The sequence below is a fragment of the Staurois parvus genome, unplaced genomic scaffold (assembly GCF_062004578.1).
Source record: "Staurois parvus isolate SC_StPar_1 unplaced genomic scaffold, SC_StPar_1.0 ptg001161l, whole genome shotgun sequence".
Lineage (NCBI taxonomy): Eukaryota > Metazoa > Chordata > Amphibia > Anura > Ranidae > Staurois > Staurois parvus.
This window is the reverse complement of record NW_028318957.1, coordinates 540,784-560,059: the sequence shown is the minus strand read 5'-3', so window position 1 is coordinate 560,059 and position 19,276 is coordinate 540,784. Positions and strand designations below refer to the sequence as shown.

The following is a 19,276-nucleotide window of genomic DNA, read 5'->3' as shown; positions in this document are numbered from 1 at the left end:
CGCTATAAACAAGAAACCAACAATTTTGAGAAAAAAAAACAATATTTTTGACTTTTTGCTATTAACCACTTCCAGTTCGGACACCTCCCCCCGCCCCCCCCCCCTTCCAGTCCAGACGCTTCCCCCCCCCCCCCCCTTCCAGTCCAGACGCTTCCCCCCCCCCCCTTTCCTGTCCAGGCCAATTTTCAGTGCTATCACACTTTGAATGACAATTGCGCGGTCATGCAACACTGCACCCATATGAATTTCTTAGCATTTTTTTTTTAGACAGATAAAGCTTTATTTTGGTGGTATTTATTCACCGCTGGGATTTTTATTTTTTTTGCTATGTAAATGAAAAAGTCCAAAAATTTTGAAGAGTGTTTTTCTTATAAAATTTTGCAAATAAATAGTTTTTCATCGTAAATCTTGGACAAAATGTATTGTTATCTTTTTAGTAAAAAAAAAAATAACCCAAATTTAGTTTCTAACCAAAAATTACAGTTTTTAAACTTTTTTTACATTTTTTTTATATTATTTGTTTTTTTTTTTTGTTTTTTTTTACATACTGTCACCCTAGTAGGGCAGTGTCTCCGCGGTGACACTGTACTACTTGTGGGGGGTGATGAAGATTTTTTTTTTTTTTTTACACTGATTGCTTTTACACCCATAAAGGCTGTATAAGCAATCATTTCTCCTTCTCTCTGGCTGCATTCTTGCAGCCATTGAGAACTATTGAGTGAGCTGTGATTGGTCACAGCTTGTCACCTGGTACAAGGCTGTTGTGAGTATCCCTGTACCATGTGATCTCTGTGATCATTCACAGATTTCACACCCTGAGGAAGTCACGTGGTCATGACGCAACGCGTCGGTACGTCAGTTCCGGTGACGCACTTCCGGTTGGACACCAGGCTGTGCGTTATCTATGATCCATGCAGTACACCCATATTAAGTGGTGGCAAAGCGGTTGTTCTGTACTATGACATGTGAGTGGGCATTTTAATTGATTTTATATTTACCGTATCTTCCGGCGTATAAGACGACCCCGTACTTTTCCTGTTAAAATATAGGGTTTGGGCTATACTCGCCGTATAAGACTACCCCTCTTCCAACGCACACCAAATAAAAATTAAAAAACATCAGATTTGATTTCAATATGGTATGGTATTCCAATGATGGGGCACTATTCCTCCCACTGACACCAATGATGGGGCACTATTCCTCCCACTGACACCAATGATGGGGCACTATTCTTTCCACTGACACCAATGATGGGGCACTATTCCTCCCACTGACACCAATGATGGGGCACTATTCCTCCCACTGACACCAATGATGAGGCACTATTCCTCCCACTGACACCAATGATGGGGCACTATTCCTCCCACTGACACCAATGATGGGGCACTATTCCTCCCACTGACACCAATGATGGGGCACTATTCCTCCCACTGACACCAATGATGGGGCACTATTCCTCCCACTGATACCAATGATGGGGCACTATTCCTCCTTATGACACCAATGATGGGGCACTATTCCTCCCACTGACACCAATGATGGGGCACTATTCCTCCCACTGACACCAATGATGGGGCACTATTCCTCCCACTGATACCAATGATGGGGCACTATTCCTCCCACTGACACCAATGATGGGGCACTATTCCTCCCACTGACACCAATGATGAGGCACTATTCCTCCCACTGACACCAATGATGGGGCACTATTCCTCCCCCTGATACTAATGATGGGGCACTATTCCTCCCACTGATACCAATGATGGGGCACTATTCCTCCCACTGACACCAATGATGGGGTACTATTCCTCCCACTGATTCCAATGATGGGGCACTATTCCTCCCACTGACACCAATGATGGGGCACTATTCCTCCCACTGATACCAATGATGGGGCACTATTCCTCCTTATGACACCAATGATGGGGCACTATTCCTCCCACTGACACCAATGATGAGGCACTATTCCTCCCACTGACACCAATGATGGGGCACTATTTATCCCCCTGATACCAATGATGGGGCACTATTCCTCCCCCTGATACTAATGATGGGGCACTATTCCTCCCACTGACACCAATGATGAGGCACTATTCCTCCCACTGACACCAATGATGGGGCACTATTTATCCCACTGATACCAATGATGGGGCACTATTCCTCCCACTGACACCAATGATGGGGCACTATTTATCCCACTGACACCAATGATGGGGCACTATTCCTTCCACTGATACCAATGATGGGGCACTGTTCCTCCCACTGACACCAATGATGGGGCACTGTTCCTCCCACTGATACCAATGATGGGGTACTATTCCTCCCACTGACATCAATGATGGGGCACTATTCCTCCCACTGACACCAATGATGGGGCACTATTCCTTCCACTTACACCAATGATGGGGCAGTATTCCTTCCACTAATACCAATGATGGGGCACTATTCCTCCCACTGACACCAATGATGAGGCACTATTCCTCCCATTGACACCAATGATGGTGCCCCATCATTAGTGTCAGTGTGTGAGGAATAGTGTCCCATCATTAGTGTCAGTGGGAGGAATAGTGCCCCATCATTAGTGTCAGTGGGAGGAATAGTGCCCCATCATTGGTGTCAGTGGGAGGAATAGTGCCCCATCATTGGTGTCAGTGGGAGGAATAGTACCCCGTCAGTGGGGGGAGGAATAGTGCCCCATCATTGGTGTCAGTGGGAGGAATAGTGCTCCTTCATTGGTGTCAGTGGGAGGAATAGTGCCCCATCATTGGTGTCAGGGGGAGGAATAGTGCCCCATCATTGGTGTCAGGGGGAGGAATAGTGCCCCATCATTGGTATCAGTGGGGGGAATAGTGCCCCATCATTGGTGTCAGCGGGAGGAATAATGCCCCATCATTAGTATCAGTGACACCAATGATGGGGCACTATTCCTCCCACTGACACCGATGACACTTGCTGACCCCTGTTCCAATATGGTACTGCTGCAGCCAGCATATGTGGTTGCAGCAGCACCTCTGCACGGCACACTGACCGGCTTCTCCCTCACTCGATTTTCGCGGGTCCGTTTGGCTCCGCCTCCTCGCCTGTGATTGGCCGCCTGTGTGCCTTTCCTGAGCTACAGTTCTGGCGGCCAATCACCGGTGAGGAGGCGGAGCCGAGCAGCAGGAGTGAGGGAGTGGCCGGAGTGACTGAAGGAGCAGCGCTTCCTGAACTGGATCGTCGTGGGAGCCAGGTAAGAGACCTAAAAAGTGCCGCCCTGACGTATACCGGCGTATAAGACGACCCCCGACTTTTGAGAAGATTTTCAAGGGTCAAAAAGTCGTCTTATATGCCGGAAAATACGGTAATAAACATGTTACACTATGGAGAATGCTCTGTTTTATCTCTTTGACGGTGTGGCTCTGTGGGGAGTGTGAACCAGCATCCTGTGCAACATCGTGATCTGGACGTGTTCTCGTGGTGGGAGTTTTAAGGCTTGCTGGCCCTTGTGGTCACTTCTTGAAGGTGAGGAGGCATTATAGCCATTAAGGATTCCTATTACCCAGCTTGGAGATCACCTATCACGAGCACCTACCTGCTTGCAGTTTTTTTCTGCAGTTTGGGACTTTAATATTTTATATGTGCACCTATATGTGGACCTATGGTGCTGTCTGGACATTTAGTGTTTGTGCATATGTTTATATGTTTACACCTATTGAAGGGAGAGTCTTTAACAGTTTTATTGTACAGTTGTTGTGTGTTTTTTCCTTTTGAGGGGTCACACACATATATATATATTTATTATTAGTCCCCTATGTGGACAGGAGGAGGGTGGCTTGCTCATCGTTTTTTCCATTTGGAAAATGGGTCCATGTTTTTTCACAGAATTCACCTGTTGCACGTTTTATCACTTGATTTGATTTCAGCAGCACTTATATGTTCACCTCACCTTTTTATATATATATTGTTTGCTTATTAATCTGATTGTTAGCGCTTCACCATGTTTTATGTATGTCTTTCTACCTTGTGAGATCAGGTTCGGTGAGAGCAGCTCCTTTATAGTTCTGTCCATTTTAGCGCAGGAGGTTTATTCATTAACTAGTTGCCGACCGCAGATAGCCGAATGACGGCTGCACTGCGGCCGGCCAGTTCTGGGTGGACGTCATATGACGTCCCCCCAGAACGCACTCTCCTGCACGCCCCAGGGGGCACGCACCCGGCGATCTCCGTGATCGCTGTGTCCTACGGACACAGCTGATCACGTGATGTGGTAAAAGGCCAATCATATCGGCCTTTTACCACGTGATCAGCGGTGTCCAATGACACGCTGATCACAGGGAAATGCAAGTGCTGGTTCTCGGCTGCACTTTCCTCACGCTGTCAGATCGTGAGGAAAGTACTGCCGAGAACCGGCAGTTGTCAGAGCGAGGATCGGCACCGATCATCAGGGCACTGATGATCAGTGCCCTGATGATCGGTGCCCAGCAGTGCCACCCACAAGTTCCGCCCACCTGTGCCCAGCAGTGCGCCCACTAGCTCCGCCCACCTGTGCCCAGCAGATCACCCACCTGTGCCCAGCAGTGCACCCACCGGTGCCCAGCAGTGCACCCACCGGTGCCACTCTGCAGTGTCACACACCTGTGCCCAGAAGTGCCACCTACCTGTGCCCAGCAGTGCCACCCACCTGTGCCCACCCACCAGTGCTGCCCACTAGTGCCACCCACCAGTGCAGCCCAGCAGTGCTGCCAGTCAGTGCCACCAGTCAGTGCCCAGCGGTTGTGCCAGTCAGTGCCGCCAGTCAGTGCCCAGCAGTGATGCCAGTCAGTGCCGTCTATCAGTACCCATCATCAGTGTCACCTATCAGTGCCGCCTATCAGTGCTGCATATTAGTGCCGCCTATCCGTGACACCTCATTAGTGCTGCCTATCAGTGCCGCCTATCCGTGCCACCTCATTAGTACTGCCTATCAGTGCCCTTTAGTGCTGCCTATCAGTGCCCATCAGTGCTGCCTCATCAACGCACATCAGTGAAGGAGAAAAATTACCTGTTTGAAAAATTTTATAATAGAAACAAAGAAACTTTTTTTTTTTTTTAATTTTTTGCACTTTTTTAATTTATAGTGCAAAAAGTAAAGCGCCCAGTGGCGATTAAATACCACCAAAAGAAAGCTCTATTTGTGAGAAAAAAATGATCAAAATTTCATATGGGTACAATGTTGCATGACCGCGCAATTGTCAATCAAAGTGCGGCAGCGCTGAAAGCTGAAAATTGGCCTGGTAAATAAGGGGGTATAAGTGCCTGGTAGGCAAGTGGTTAATGATGCCAGGAAGTGACATCTTACTTACTACTCTGCATGTGATCGCTGATTGGCCAATCTTTGTGCGAGGTCCCGTCCGATCGGTGTTTCACTGCGTCCGGAGGACACAGCAGGCACCGGATTGCGGTGCTGCGCTCTCCCAGGGAGCGTGCACAAGCAGGGGGCGGGGAGGCCATTTATAAACGGCCACCCGACCCTGCACTGCCACTGTCTGACCGTTTACATACAACGGCCGGACGGGAGGTGGTTAAACCTGTCCAAAAAAATTTTTTAAAAATCATCAAATTTAGGCCAAAATGTATTCTTCTCCGTGTCTTTGCTGAAAAACAAACCCAATACGTGTAAATTAATTGGTTTACGTGAAAGTTATAGTGTTTACAAATGGCGGTATATATACTGGAATATTTTATTTTTTTTCCTAGTAATGGCGGCAATCAGCGACTTGTAGCGGAAGTGCGGGGGGGCATTCTGACACTGAGGGGAACTGACTTGGTGTCACTGACATCCCCGGTGACACCAATACAGTGATCAGTGCTAATAAAAAGCCCTGACACTGTACTAATGGCGCTGGGCAGGAAGGGGTTAATATCTGAGGCCATCAAAGCCTAGGGGCTTGATTGTATACACCTGTGTCCATGGAGGGGATTGGAACACCTGAATCACATGATTGGGAGGGCGGGGCCAATACTTTTGGCAATATATTGTACATTCACATCAGTCCCTGACCCTCGAGGGGCGTACAGTCTAAGGTCCCTAACTCGCATCCGTACATGCACATTCCGGGGCCAATTTAGAAGGGAGCCAATTCACCTCCCAGCATGTCTTTGGAGTGTGGGAGGAAACCGGAGTACCCGGAGGAAACACACACATGCCATGGTTGAACCCACATCCCCAGTGCTGATAGATGGAAGTGCTAACCCCTCAGCCACTTTGCTGCCCACAATATGGATTCTATGAAATGTTCATATTTTTAGTGGAGTTTTTATCTCCTTCTTCATTACAAAACCTAATCCCTCCCCGTCCTGTCCTGGTGTATTCGTTCATCTGTGATGATTCATTCTCCTCTGGGGTCAGGATTGCTCTTCTCTATATCTCATCCAGAGCGATGTCCCGGCTCCATTCACAGCTGTAGTTGAGTCTCCTCCCTCCGAGGTCACCTCATGTATATATCTTCAGTTCTGGTTGGAGCGTTCCCTGTTTTTCTAGTTCTCTGCTTGCTTCCTCTGACAAGGAGTTGTTCCCAATCCTAGAAGAGACGATATAAACAGTCATCAGATCTCAGCAGAATGTTTTCACACCATTTCCCAGCATCCTCCAGGATATCTGATAAACTCCACACACATTACAATCTGATTGTACAATCTCTGTTAGATCTGCCAACAAGTCTGCAGAGTACGGTTCAGTCTGATTGTGTAGAATCTGATTGGATCGTTTAGGTGGGTCCTCATATTACATCGTTTTTGTAGATTGTAGAAGTTGATTGTACAGAGATTGTACGGTGAGGTTGTACTGTCTGTGATTGACCTGACACCATCCTGTCACCTTCTTGTAGGACTTTAGTAACTGCACTATGGAGGCTGATGGGAGATATCAGACTATACAACAGGAAATATTCCTCCTCATTGGTCAATTCTCCTGTATGATCTGTTCTGTGATGTCCCCATCCCACCAATCACATTCACACGTCTCTCTTTCTCTTCCATTGAGGGACACAGCGGTTCAGGTAAGTTCGGTATTAGCGATGGGCCGAACACCCCCCCTCCCCCCCCCCATTTGGTTCACGGTCGAACATCCAAACCTACAGAACGTTCGACCGCAAACTCCGAACACGAACAATATAGTGAGCGATATCTTCCAGCATCTGAGTATGTGGTGAGATATCGGCCGTTACTACAATCTGACCGGAGTTCCATGATGATGTCATTCGGTATTTTAGTGGTGAGACATTCATTCATGTTTCTGCTGTCAGTGGGGTTCCCTGCCGACAGCCAGATGTCAAAACAATTGTCCGCATTGCCCAACAATTATATATAAAACATCAAAACCGCGCAAATCTATAATAAAAATGAATAAATATAATAAATATACACTGCAGGGAAAAATTAAATAAATGATAATTAATAAAAAAAATATAAAAAATGAATAATTCTCACTTCAAATCAATAAAATGAAAAATAAAAAAATATATTCATGAAAGTCCTTTTTCCAAAAAAAAACAAAAAACATTTGACCCGTGTTTCCACCGAAATAGCGCTCAAATACCACACCGCACTCACCAGATATTGGGGGAAAAAACGCTTTTTAGGGTTTTGTTTTTTTTTGGGATCCTAGATCCAGTCAATAAGCCTCCAATCACCAGATATTATTGGATCTCCCCTCCTCCAGACAGGAATATAGCCGGCCTCCAGGATCACCAGACTCCGCTCTCCAAGAAAACGTTTTGAATAATGCAGGAAAACAACCCAATGTATAGTGTAATCCTGCAATACTCGGCAGAATCGATTTCCGAGTACCAAACCGCTCACATTCTTACAAAGTATAATCCGCATTTATTGTATTTCACATGGAGCCAAAACCGCCACATCACCGCCGGGGTATTCCTGAGATCTCACGGTCAGCAACAGATGACAGCACAAGAATCGCCCACAACCAAGATGGCCCCCGGGAGCGCCACATTACCGGGGTATTCCTGAGATCTCATGGTCAGCAACAGATGACAGAACAAGAATCGCCCACAACCAAGATGGCCCCCGGGAACGCCACACACCGGCATGCGTTCCACTCACCGCAAGTGCCGTGGTACGTTGGACGGCGAAGCCGGAAATGCGTCAACGCGTTTCGCCCCTCCAGGGCGTTTTCACAGACACCACCATTCCAGTCTATGCCGTATATATAATAGATGCAGGATCCTCCCACCGCGGGATGCCATTACAATATACCTGACATGAATACGTATACAACTCAAGGGTAATACTTCCCTCACAAACCACATTAACAGGCTTTCCACAAAATACATTCATGCTGATCTGCAACTAACAAAATATTTTATTATAATTATAAAAATCTTTATCATATACAAATACTTTAAAAAAAACTAATTACAAGAAAAATAAAGAAAGAAGAAATAAAGAGAAAAATAATATAAACAAAAAAAAATATAAAAATAAAATACAAATATAAAATATAAAAAAATGAAAAATGAAAAAAATAAATACAAATATTTAAATAATAAAAATAAAATAAATACAAATAATAAAAATAAAATAAAGGCACAAAGGGGAGGATCCTGCATCTATTATATATACGGCATAGACTGGCATGGTGGTGTCTGTGAAAACGCCCTGGAGGAGGGGCGAAACGTGTTGACGCATTTCCGGCTTTGCCATCCAACATACCACGGCACTTCCGGTGAGTGGAACGCACGCTGGCATGCGGCGTTCCTGGGGGCCACCTTGGTTGTGGGTGATTCTTGTGCTGTCATCTGTTGCTGACCGTGAGATCTCAGGAATACCCCGGCGGTGATGTGGCGGTTTTGGCTCCATGTGAAATACAATAAATGCTGATTTATACTTTTTAAGAATGTGAGCGGTTTGGTACTCGGGAATCGATTCTGCCGAGTATTGCAGGATTACACTAGAGATTGTGTTCTTTTTTTTTCTCCTTGGAGAGTGGTGTCTGGTGATCCTGGAGGCTGGCTATATTCCTGTCTGGAGGAGGGGAGATCCAAACAATATCTGGTGATTGGAGGCTTATTGACTGGGTCTAGGATCCCAAAAAAAACCCCCTAAAAAGTATTTTTTCACCATTATCTGGTTAGTGCGGCGCGGTATTTGAGCATTTTTCAGTGGAAACACGGGTCAAAAGTTTTTTTGTTTTGTTTTTTTGGAAAAGGACTTTCATGAATATATTTTTTTTATTTTTCACTTTATTGATTTGGAGTGGGACTTATTAATTTTTTATTAATTATCATTTATTTAATTTTTCACTGCAGTGTATATTTATTAAACAATTTAAATAGTGAAGTGCTTAAACCATAAAAACTATTTTCAAAATGTGCTACATATATTTATATTGAAAATAAAAAACAATCAATAAATTATTTTCATATAATGTGCAGTGACACCTCCTCCCAACAGGGGGAGTAAAAAATCGTGCTATTAAATTTAAACAAAACCCTTTTGTGAAATACCACACACTGTGATAATCCTATAAAGTGCATATAAATTCCTTTAGGAACCTAAAGTGCATATATTAAAATATCAAAGTGATAAATAAATATACTAAAAATAAGTGAACACCACACTTAACAAAATAATTACTCTGCTAAATAATAAACAGAGCACATAAATCATAAGTGCAAAACAGTCCGTGCACCACACTTGATGAAATGATTAATCTGTCTGATAATGAAACAGACAACAGATAAGTTATAAGTGCAAGACAATCTGTGCATGTGCAGCTGTGTGTTCAACTCAAACGTGTTCCACTTCTAATGTGAGTTAGATCCTCCAAATGGCAGCAATGCCTGCTCACCTCCCCTCCTAGACCCACACAGGGCCAAACAGCATTTCCACCTCAGTGGTATCTCCTCTCTTGGCAAGCTCCTCCTTACCGTATATCTTCTCTTGTGTCACCACTCACAGGTATATAAGTGAATACAAAAACTTGCCATAGTGTAGTATTTTATTAAAAAACGACAAAATGAACAAAGTATTGCACTCACATTAAGCTTCTTCCCATTCAGGCCTTTTTACCACATCCCATGGGTAAATGTGTATATTACTGGGGGAATCCAATATGGCCGCGGCGTCCGGACATGCGTCACCGGAAATGACATACCAACCGACGCGTTGCGTCACGTGCGTCGTGACTTCATCAGGGTTAAGGAGGAGCTTGCCAAGAGAGGAGATAAATGACTATAAAGTGTGAGCTGGAGGAGTTCGGCTTCACTGTAATAGCAGTTCCAAATCTGCGAATACATTTAACACAACCCTTCCCCAGACTTACAATGCTGCTGTGCCTCCTGTGCTCATTGCTCCAGAGTTGTCAGGAGGTGTCTTACTGACAGAATCACCAGGTAAAAGCAGAGGGGAAAAATGATAAAACGAATGCAGCCACCACATCCAGTGACTGGTGAGCTGCAATACAATACATTTTGGGTTTAGTACGGCTTCCACCTATTTGCAGCTTGTTTTTGCATCAGACTTTCTTCCCTTCAGTAAAGATTGTTGCTCCATTATTGCTGAGCTGGACTCTACATGCAGCTACCCGGAACGCCCCCATGACACTGCACATGTATGAAGTATGTGCGTGCTCCAGGGTCTTGTCTCTGTTACCTCCTGTCTGCAGGAACTCTATCGCTTCGCTGGTCTGAAGTCACTCTGCAGGTTTCAGCGGTTTCCTGTCATCTGCTCTGCATTCCAGCTTTGGATATCTCACAGTCGGTGCTGAATTATGTAAGAGCAAATCTAGTGGCTGAATGGCTGCTGGATCGCTTTCACATGTGGGGGAAGGGGGTCCCCATCCCCCACCACTTTCTGCTGGCGATGGCACCACAAATGTAAGGTGATCCCATGAATGTCATAGCGAGAGCAATAATCCCATCTCCGGCCCTCCTGTGTGACTCTAATCTGCTCACCTGGAAAGGATGTTAAGGTGTGGCCGATGGAGATTTGTAAGAATTGTAATTTGTCACATTTCAGCAGTATGCGCAATTGTAACGCGTGCTAGTTTGTGATCCATTCATTATCCCTGTATGGGGATTGTACCATACACACTCACACTGACCTCTCTAGGCTTTGAGGTCCAACCTTCTGGTAAGTCTTGGATTCAGTTGTGGGGGGTGTCACGATCGCCGCCACCAACATGCGACAATCGCACGACCGCGACCAACAATAATACGTCACGCCCGCGGCGTCAGACCCCGGACCTTCTCACCAAACTCGTGACCGAAGGACTGGCCGATCTAAAACCGCGGTGTGACGCGCGTAACAAGGCCACACCCAGCTGCACCCTGCACAGCGATTGTCCAGCTAATGGACTACAATCGGTGCCTGCAGCCTGAATGCGCTTGTTACTGGATCGGGTTAATTACGCAACTAACCCTCTACTGCCACCACCGTCTTTTGTACAGAGAAGGAAACTCTATCAAAAAATACACTATAATGACTGAAAAGTCGCCTGTCCAATATGGTCACCGCAGGCCAATTGGGCAGAGGATTAAACAAACACAGTAGCGTCTCTTCAAAAAGCAGGAATTCGTGAATTGCAAGTAAGCGCTTAAAAAAACAGTTTAACACTTTCAGAAAGATTTATTAATAAAAGAGTCAAACAGGTGCAATAAAATATTTACAAAGAGGTGTTACTAAGATAGATAATAGATAGATAGATAGATAGATAGATAGATAGATAGATAGATAGATAGATAGATAGATATATGCATATAAAGATACAGCAAAGAGATAATAGGAAGGAAGTTACAGGGTTAAGTTACTTGCCAATAAGCCTTGGTTGCAAAGGGTCTCCCCAGGTGGTATATTGATGGTTTTTGGGAGATGTGTTAAGCTTACTTTAGGCTTGCCAGCCTGTCTTTTACCGTCCCCCTGCAAGGGGGGGTGGCACTGAGACTGGCCACTACGCTGCTTTGGGAGGGGTTAGTCGGGCAAACTCTGAATTAAAACTAACAGCTTCATAATCCAGATATGAAACATAGGTGACAGCTGACCTGAGGAATGTTCAATTAACTCCTGTCACCTGGCTGGTAGGTTTTATGAGGTTCCGACTTCTTTCAAGTTCAGGAAAAGCTGCCTTATCTGTTTTATGATGGGTGAGCCTACACAAGTGCTGGGGTCAGTGCTTCCCAATTCTCTGAGGAATTCTCTGGCCTTATCATGACTTAGGTGAGGAAGGCTACACTTTTGCAGACTGCTCGGCACCGGACTAAGGATGCCTTAACCTGCGGCTGACCCACACCATCTGTCCCTGTGCCTCCCAGGAAGGGAGGAGGGTAGGGAATGAAGGACTGAGGAGTACTTCTAAATAAAGAAAAGGGGAACTCCACGTCCAACTCTGATGAGCAAGTTTGCTACAGGGGGTCACTGTGATGGTCACAGAAGTCTCACTCATGTTGTGGAAACTTGAAACAAAGTAACGCAGTTGTACTTTGGGATTTTCTTTGAACGTTGTGATGGAGGATTTTTATATTGTAGTGTAGAGGAGTTTTCATTATTACCAGTTTTATTTGGACTTTTTTTTCATTGCAGAATCTCGCTACTATTGCTACAGGGGGGCGGTCTGGGTTTTTGGGAAGTTTTGGGGGTGTTTGTGTTGTGGGGGCGGAGTTTGGTTTCCATCAGGGAGGTGCGGGTGTGATATGTTATTTGTTTGTACCCACAGTACAGCCCAGAAACAATAGTGCGCATTTTGTTTTACCTAAAACACACTGATACCAATTTAAAAGCAAAACAAAAATCCTGACCTTTGACCCTGACCCAAGCATTGCACTAGATTGAACCTTGATTTAGGTATTTTTTTATTTTTTTTTTATTTAACAGTTTTTTGTCTCTATGCAAGGAGAGAGAGAGATACAATGTATAATAGAATGTATATAATGATACAATGTATCTCTCCTCCATTCAGTGAGAAAAAAAAAAGAAGGGGGTGGGCTGTACACTGACTGATCACTGTGATAGCCAATCAGAGGCTATCACAGCAATCATGTGACCTGGAATCGAGAGTCCTGGGTCTCGATCATTAGAGCGGGACTCAGGGCTCTCAGTGACACCTCAGTCTTTGTGCTGGGAGTGCACTGTCCTGGCTGACTTAACCCTTTGCTGCCCGTGAGCCTGGCGGACTTAACTCTTTGTTGCCTGGAGCTGCCTGTGTCTGTATTCCTCCGTGTCCTGTTCCCCGCATCCAGCAAGTGGACTAACCCTATGCTGCCCAAAAGACTGAGCCCAATTCTCCCCATGAACCCCAATCCTCACGGAACCTCCACCCCACTGTCCTATTGAAACCTGTGGACTGTCGGCCCCCTGTTGTTCCATATTGCCTTCCACAGAAGATTACTGTGTCGCTGTGTCTGGTGTTGGTCTGTGGACTAACGGATCTATCATCTGTACCCCGAAATCCTCCCCAATAAACGCCCGCACGTCGTGTTCTGTGCAATCTGTCTCCGCGTGCTCCCTCTGCGTTCCTGGTACTTGACAACTCATAAAAGTGATACAGTGCAAATAATAAAAATGTGAAAAATTATATATTAAAGTCCAACAAAAGCCCCAAATTAAAGTCCAACGTCCCAAAAATTTGTCAAAAAAATTAATTAGAACTGTAACTGAAACTTCATAAATTTTCCAGCATGCTCACATCTTCAGTGAAAAAAAACATTTGATCCAAACTCAGCAAATACTGTGAATTCTCGAGCTTTATAGAGTTACAACAAGACACGCCTGCAGGTGGGTGTGGTATCCTCAGAAGTTGTCATACTCTTTCAGCGATTTCTCACCGACTTTCCTTCCCAGATATTTCCACATATAGCGATAGAAAACATAAAAGAAAAGATGCCAATGGAATATTACTATATAACCAGAAAATATATAGAAAGTGCCAAAAACAGCCTTCCTCACACCCACATAAGGTGGTTAGACAGCAATTTTCATGGAATTATCTGCCTCCCAAATCACAGATGATGATCCATCCTTACCTTCCTCCAAGCCCTCCCTCATGGACGGATGGATGGATGGATTGATGGACGGATGGATGAGCGTACTTTGTGATCAGCTTGTCACTCTCAAGCCTTCGCTAATAATTCCTCCTTAGTTTCCCCCGAATTCATTCTCATGGATGGATGAAAAATGCAAGAGAAAGGATACAGAATAGCGTACTACTGATAAATCCGTTTCCTCCTCAGGTGACGCTCCAAACGTCTCACATTATAGAACGGAATATAAAGCCTTTTTGTACATAAATCAGGACTCCTCCAACTTGTCCCAACAGCCCCTCTGACAGTCCCAGCTAGGCACACACAATGGGTCAGCTTTGGCAATAAAGAACTGGCAAAATTGTACAATCAGATCTCCCTGCCCACACTAAAGATGGCCGCAGAACGCTGCATCAGCGTGCGCTCCGCTCACCGGATGTGACATCACATGTACCGGGTCAGAACAGGAAGTTACATCAACGCGTTTCACCTTCCCACAAGGCGTCGTCACGGACAACAAACTTTGGTTCTCAGTCACTCTAAATACTCCCCCATCACTCCTCATTCGTCCAGCAATTAATGGGTGGAGTAAATCCGTATAATCTCCACCCACTCCATCCTGCTATATCAACGGACTATTGAATAGACTGCCCTGCTGCCGATCGATCTCCTTACATGGTGAATATGCCGCTGTCATTTGGAATCCTTACATGGTAAATACCCCGCTGCCGATCGATCTCCTTACATGGTGAATACCCCGCTGCCGATCGATCTCCTTACATGGTGAATACCCCGCTGCCGATCGATCTCCTTACACGGTGAATACCCCGCTGCCGATCGATCTCCTTACACGGTGAATACCTCGCTGCTGATCGATCTCCTTACATGGTGAATACTCTGCTGCTGATCGATCTCCTTACATGGTGAATACTCTGCTGCTGATCGATCTCCTTACATGGTGAATACTCTGCTGCTGATCGATCTCCTTACATGGTGAATACTCTGCTGCCGATCGATCTCCTTATATGATGAATACCCTGCTGCTAATCGATCTCCTTACACAGTGAATACCCCGCTGCCGATCCGTCTCCTTACACAGTGAATACCCCGCTGCCGATCGATCTCCTTACACGGTGAATACCCCGCTGCCGATCGATCTCCTTACACGGTGAATACCTCGCTGCCAGTCGACCTCCTTACACGATGAATACCACGCTGCCGATCGATCTCCTTACACGATGAATACCCCGCTGCCGATCGATCTCCTTACATGATGAATACCCCGCTGCTGATCGATTACCTTACATGGTGAATACCCCGCTGCCGATCCATCTCCTTACATGGTGAATACCCCGCTGCCGATCCATCTCCTTACATGGTGAATACCTCGCTGCCGATCAATCTCCTTATATGATGAATACCCTGCTGACCATCGATCTCCTTACATGATGAATACCCCGCTGCCGATCAGTCGCCTTACACGGTGAATACCCTGCTGGTAATCGATCTCCTTACATGGTGAATACCCCACTGGAACGTCATTTACAATTAGCAAACAATATGAACCAAAGCAATATATAAAATATCAACACTAATTGATGATCTTTATTATTAATAACCCTAAAAAAATTTAAGAAAAAATACAATATAATGAGAAATAAAAGAAGTAACTTGAAAAAAAAAACTGTATGTATATATATACGTGTGTGTATGTGTATGTATGTATGTATGTATGTATGTGTATATATATATATATATATATATGGAAAAATAAATAAAAATAAACAAAAAATAAAAGTAAAAAAATAAGAAAATATATGAAGGAAAATATATGAAGAAAAATATATATAAAAAATAAAAATCTATGAAAAATATAAATAAAAATTAGAAAAAATAAAAGAAATACAAGCTGGTCACAAATTACCCTTATCCATCCATGAGTGAGAGCTTGGAGGAAGGTGAGGATGGATCATCATCTGTGATTTGGGAGGCAGGTAATTCCATGAAAATTGCTGTCTAACCACCTTATGTGGGTGTAAGGAAGGCTGTTTTTGGCACTTTCTATATATTTTTCTGGTTATATAGTAATATTCCATTGGCATCTTTTCTTTTATGTTTTCTATCGCTATATGTGGAAATATCTGGGAAGGAGAGTCAGTGAGAAATCGCTGAAAGAGTATGACAACTTCTGAGGATACCACACCCACCTGCAGGCGTGTCTTGTTGTCTCTTAAAGCTTTATTAGCTCGAGAATTCTCAGTTTTTGCTGAGTTTGGATCAAATGGGTTTTTTTTTTCACTGAAGATGTGAGCATGCTGGAAAATGTATGAAGTTTGAGTTACAATTCTGTTTAATTTTTTTCACAAATGTTTGGGACATTGGACTTTAATTTGGAACTTTTGTTGGACTTTAATATATAATTTTTCAAACTTTTATTATTTGTATAATTTGCGCCGTATCACTTCTATGAGTATATTTTGATGTTTAGTCAATTTCTGAACAGCAGCATTTATTATCATTTATTGTTCATTTGGCACAAGTTCTCTATATATTTTGTGCGGTTTGTTTGTTTGCATTCAGCAGCCATGGATGGTTTTGATTTTGTTCAACACAAAAAAATGAATGTTGATATTTTTTCACACTCAGCTGAATACACAGATTTAACAAAATACTTCAGACCCCTAAAAATGCTCCAAATAAACAGATGAGAGCTCGGGGAGATGTTACTGCTTTGGAGAAATCTGTTACAGAGGGGATGATACCCAGGAGGGTGAGGTGGGAGGGGCCCCTAATGACGGTTTAGTAGGGAAAGAATCGGAGGAGGAACGGTTTTCATTCTTCAATCATGGAGAGAGAAAACTTTTAGAACTGATTATCCTGAGGAGGAAAAAGAAACTCGGAGGTTTAGAAGAAAAAAATTCACACTTTCAAAGAAAAAATGATGCCCTTTTGAGAACAACACCGACTTTACAGAGAGAATGAAATCATTGCAGGAGGAGAGTAAATAAGTGGAGGAGGAAACACAAAAAAAAAAGATGAAGAAGTATTATAGAGACACACAAGCCTAGAAACAGAATGCAGTCTATAAATGTCCAGAAGATGGAGCTAAAGATAATGTGGGTTCAAGGACATCCAGTGAGGAGAGAGATTGTCATAGTGATAGAACCCGCCCTCCTTCACCACAGAAAAGTAGAAGTTCACAAAACTATAATAACAAAAGGAAACCCTCAGGAGACAGAATGAGGGGAGTCATAAAGGTGAACGAACCCCTTTCTATAGGGTACCGCTGCAAAATAGATTTGAACCTCTAAATGGCTGGGGGCAGTCGCCATCCAGACCCTACCCCCACCAAAATGGAGGGGATTTTCAGAGCAGAGAGTATGGGGGTCCATCATGAAGGTGGGGTGGGGGTCCTTCAGGGGTAGGGGAGCCCCATTTTTTCCAACCAGGGAGAGGAAGAGGGGGTTGGAGATCAGATCCCCAGATGTCAGCAACAGGCCCCTATATGTGAAATGGAGAAAGAGAAGGAGGGGGTGTAGAGGGGGGGGAAGAGGAAAAAGGAAAAGAGAGGTTGAAGTCGGCATGTGTAACCTGAGTGATGTGGAGGTCACTGAGGACCAACTGAACGTTTTAGAATGAGGATTGAAATTCTCCCCAGATAAACTATTGGACACAACAGATAATATAATATAGATTTACAAAAATATATAATATAGATTTACAAAAATTAATTTGCAAACTTAATGTTAGAACATTTTGGGATAAAAAGGGATCTAATGAGCAGCAGGACGAGGGTCGGTATTTACACACCAATTTACGGAATAAGTCGATCTTCAATCCCAAAATCAGCGATCATTTCTGTGTAGACACTTGGCTCTGGGCAGACATGAATAGTGAGTTCACCTGACAACAAGTGAAGCCGGCATCTGATGATTTGATGGCATTTATTCATTTCCTACATGTGAGTGTATTACTGCTTCTTAATACATTTTATATTCGTACATCCTGCCCCATGGGAGCCGCCTTTGTTCCCTTTAAAGGATAGGAATGTGTGACCTCCATCACCCGTAAAGGGAGCGATCCTTTGCTCTGGTTGGACAGTCTATGGAAAGCTGAAAGGTATTTCCATGTGCTCTGAGGTGAGAGTTCTGTGAGCACTGAGGTGGCTCTGTATGTTATGGGCACTATTCTACTGGATGGTGTTTGGGGATATCAGCGCAAGAAGAAAACACATGAATTATGGAAGAATCTTTATTACAAATTGATTGATTTTACATCTATGGACGTTTTATTCAGTTATGTCACTCTTTTATTTTTTTGTAGCTATTATTTAGCGGCGCTACATCACTTATTTATTTGTAATTTATGTACAAACCTTTACAACATTTTCTTCTGCAGTGCTAGCCAGCATGTCCTGTCACCAGCATCTCCTGTTGTATCACCCCAGACCCCAGATGAATCCTCTCCTCATCCAGCTGTACTGGGTGAATCCCTGGGCAGGATCCAGTGCCTGCGATGCCACTGCAGTGTGAAACAGTCCCAGGTGAAAAGCTAATCTAGTTTCCCAGCAGAGTGCATCTTTCCCCTCACTGGCCCAGTGGTGCAAGTTTATTCACTCAGTCCTTCTTCTGTGGCGCTGGTGGGTTAGTGGCTGCTACCAGGCCTTCTAGTTGGGCCGCTTCTTTCCTGTTGCATAGGTGGTCCTCTTTCTGGGGGCTGGTGAAGTCCCAAGCTTTGCTTCCTCCAAGCTCCTCTGCCTGTAGGTGAGCCCTTCTCCATCTGGGCCCCCTCTCCAACTTCACGTCTCCATCTTCCACTCAAACTCCCCTGCTGCTCAGCATGTTTAGTTACTCTTAAAGGATGTCCTGGCCCCTTGCCATACCTCCTGTCGGGGACTGGCCAGGATCCTCTAAGACTACAGACCAGCCACTCCTCACCTCCACCCACTGCTTCTAGATCTTCCTCCAAAGTTCTAGTGCAGGGGGAAGTTCCAGAAACTTGGTCTGCAGAGCCTCTCAGCCCTGACCAAAATTTGACCTCCCTCTGACTATCACACCCAAGACTCTACTCAGCCCTCCTCACTAACAATTAGAGCTAGAGCTCCCCTTAGCTGACAAGGAGGGAGCTACATTAAAAAATGTGCTGCACCAAATTGTCTGATACTGCAGTACTATGCGATTTGGTGGCTGCAAAATGTACACATTTTCTAGATGCATTAACATTTATTGCCATCTGCATGTGTCCAGCAAAGGCAGCGTATTCCTCTGTGGTGTGGAAAACGCACG

The 19,276-nt window shown here is 44.5% G+C and overlaps 1 protein-coding gene across 1 annotated transcript in view; it reads right to left on the bottom strand.

The window, feature by feature from the left end:
* LOC149439082 (uncharacterized) overlaps positions 1-19,276 on the bottom strand; it is a 76,986-nt gene that overhangs the window by 46,378 nt on the left and 11,332 nt on the right. The window lies entirely within an intron of this gene.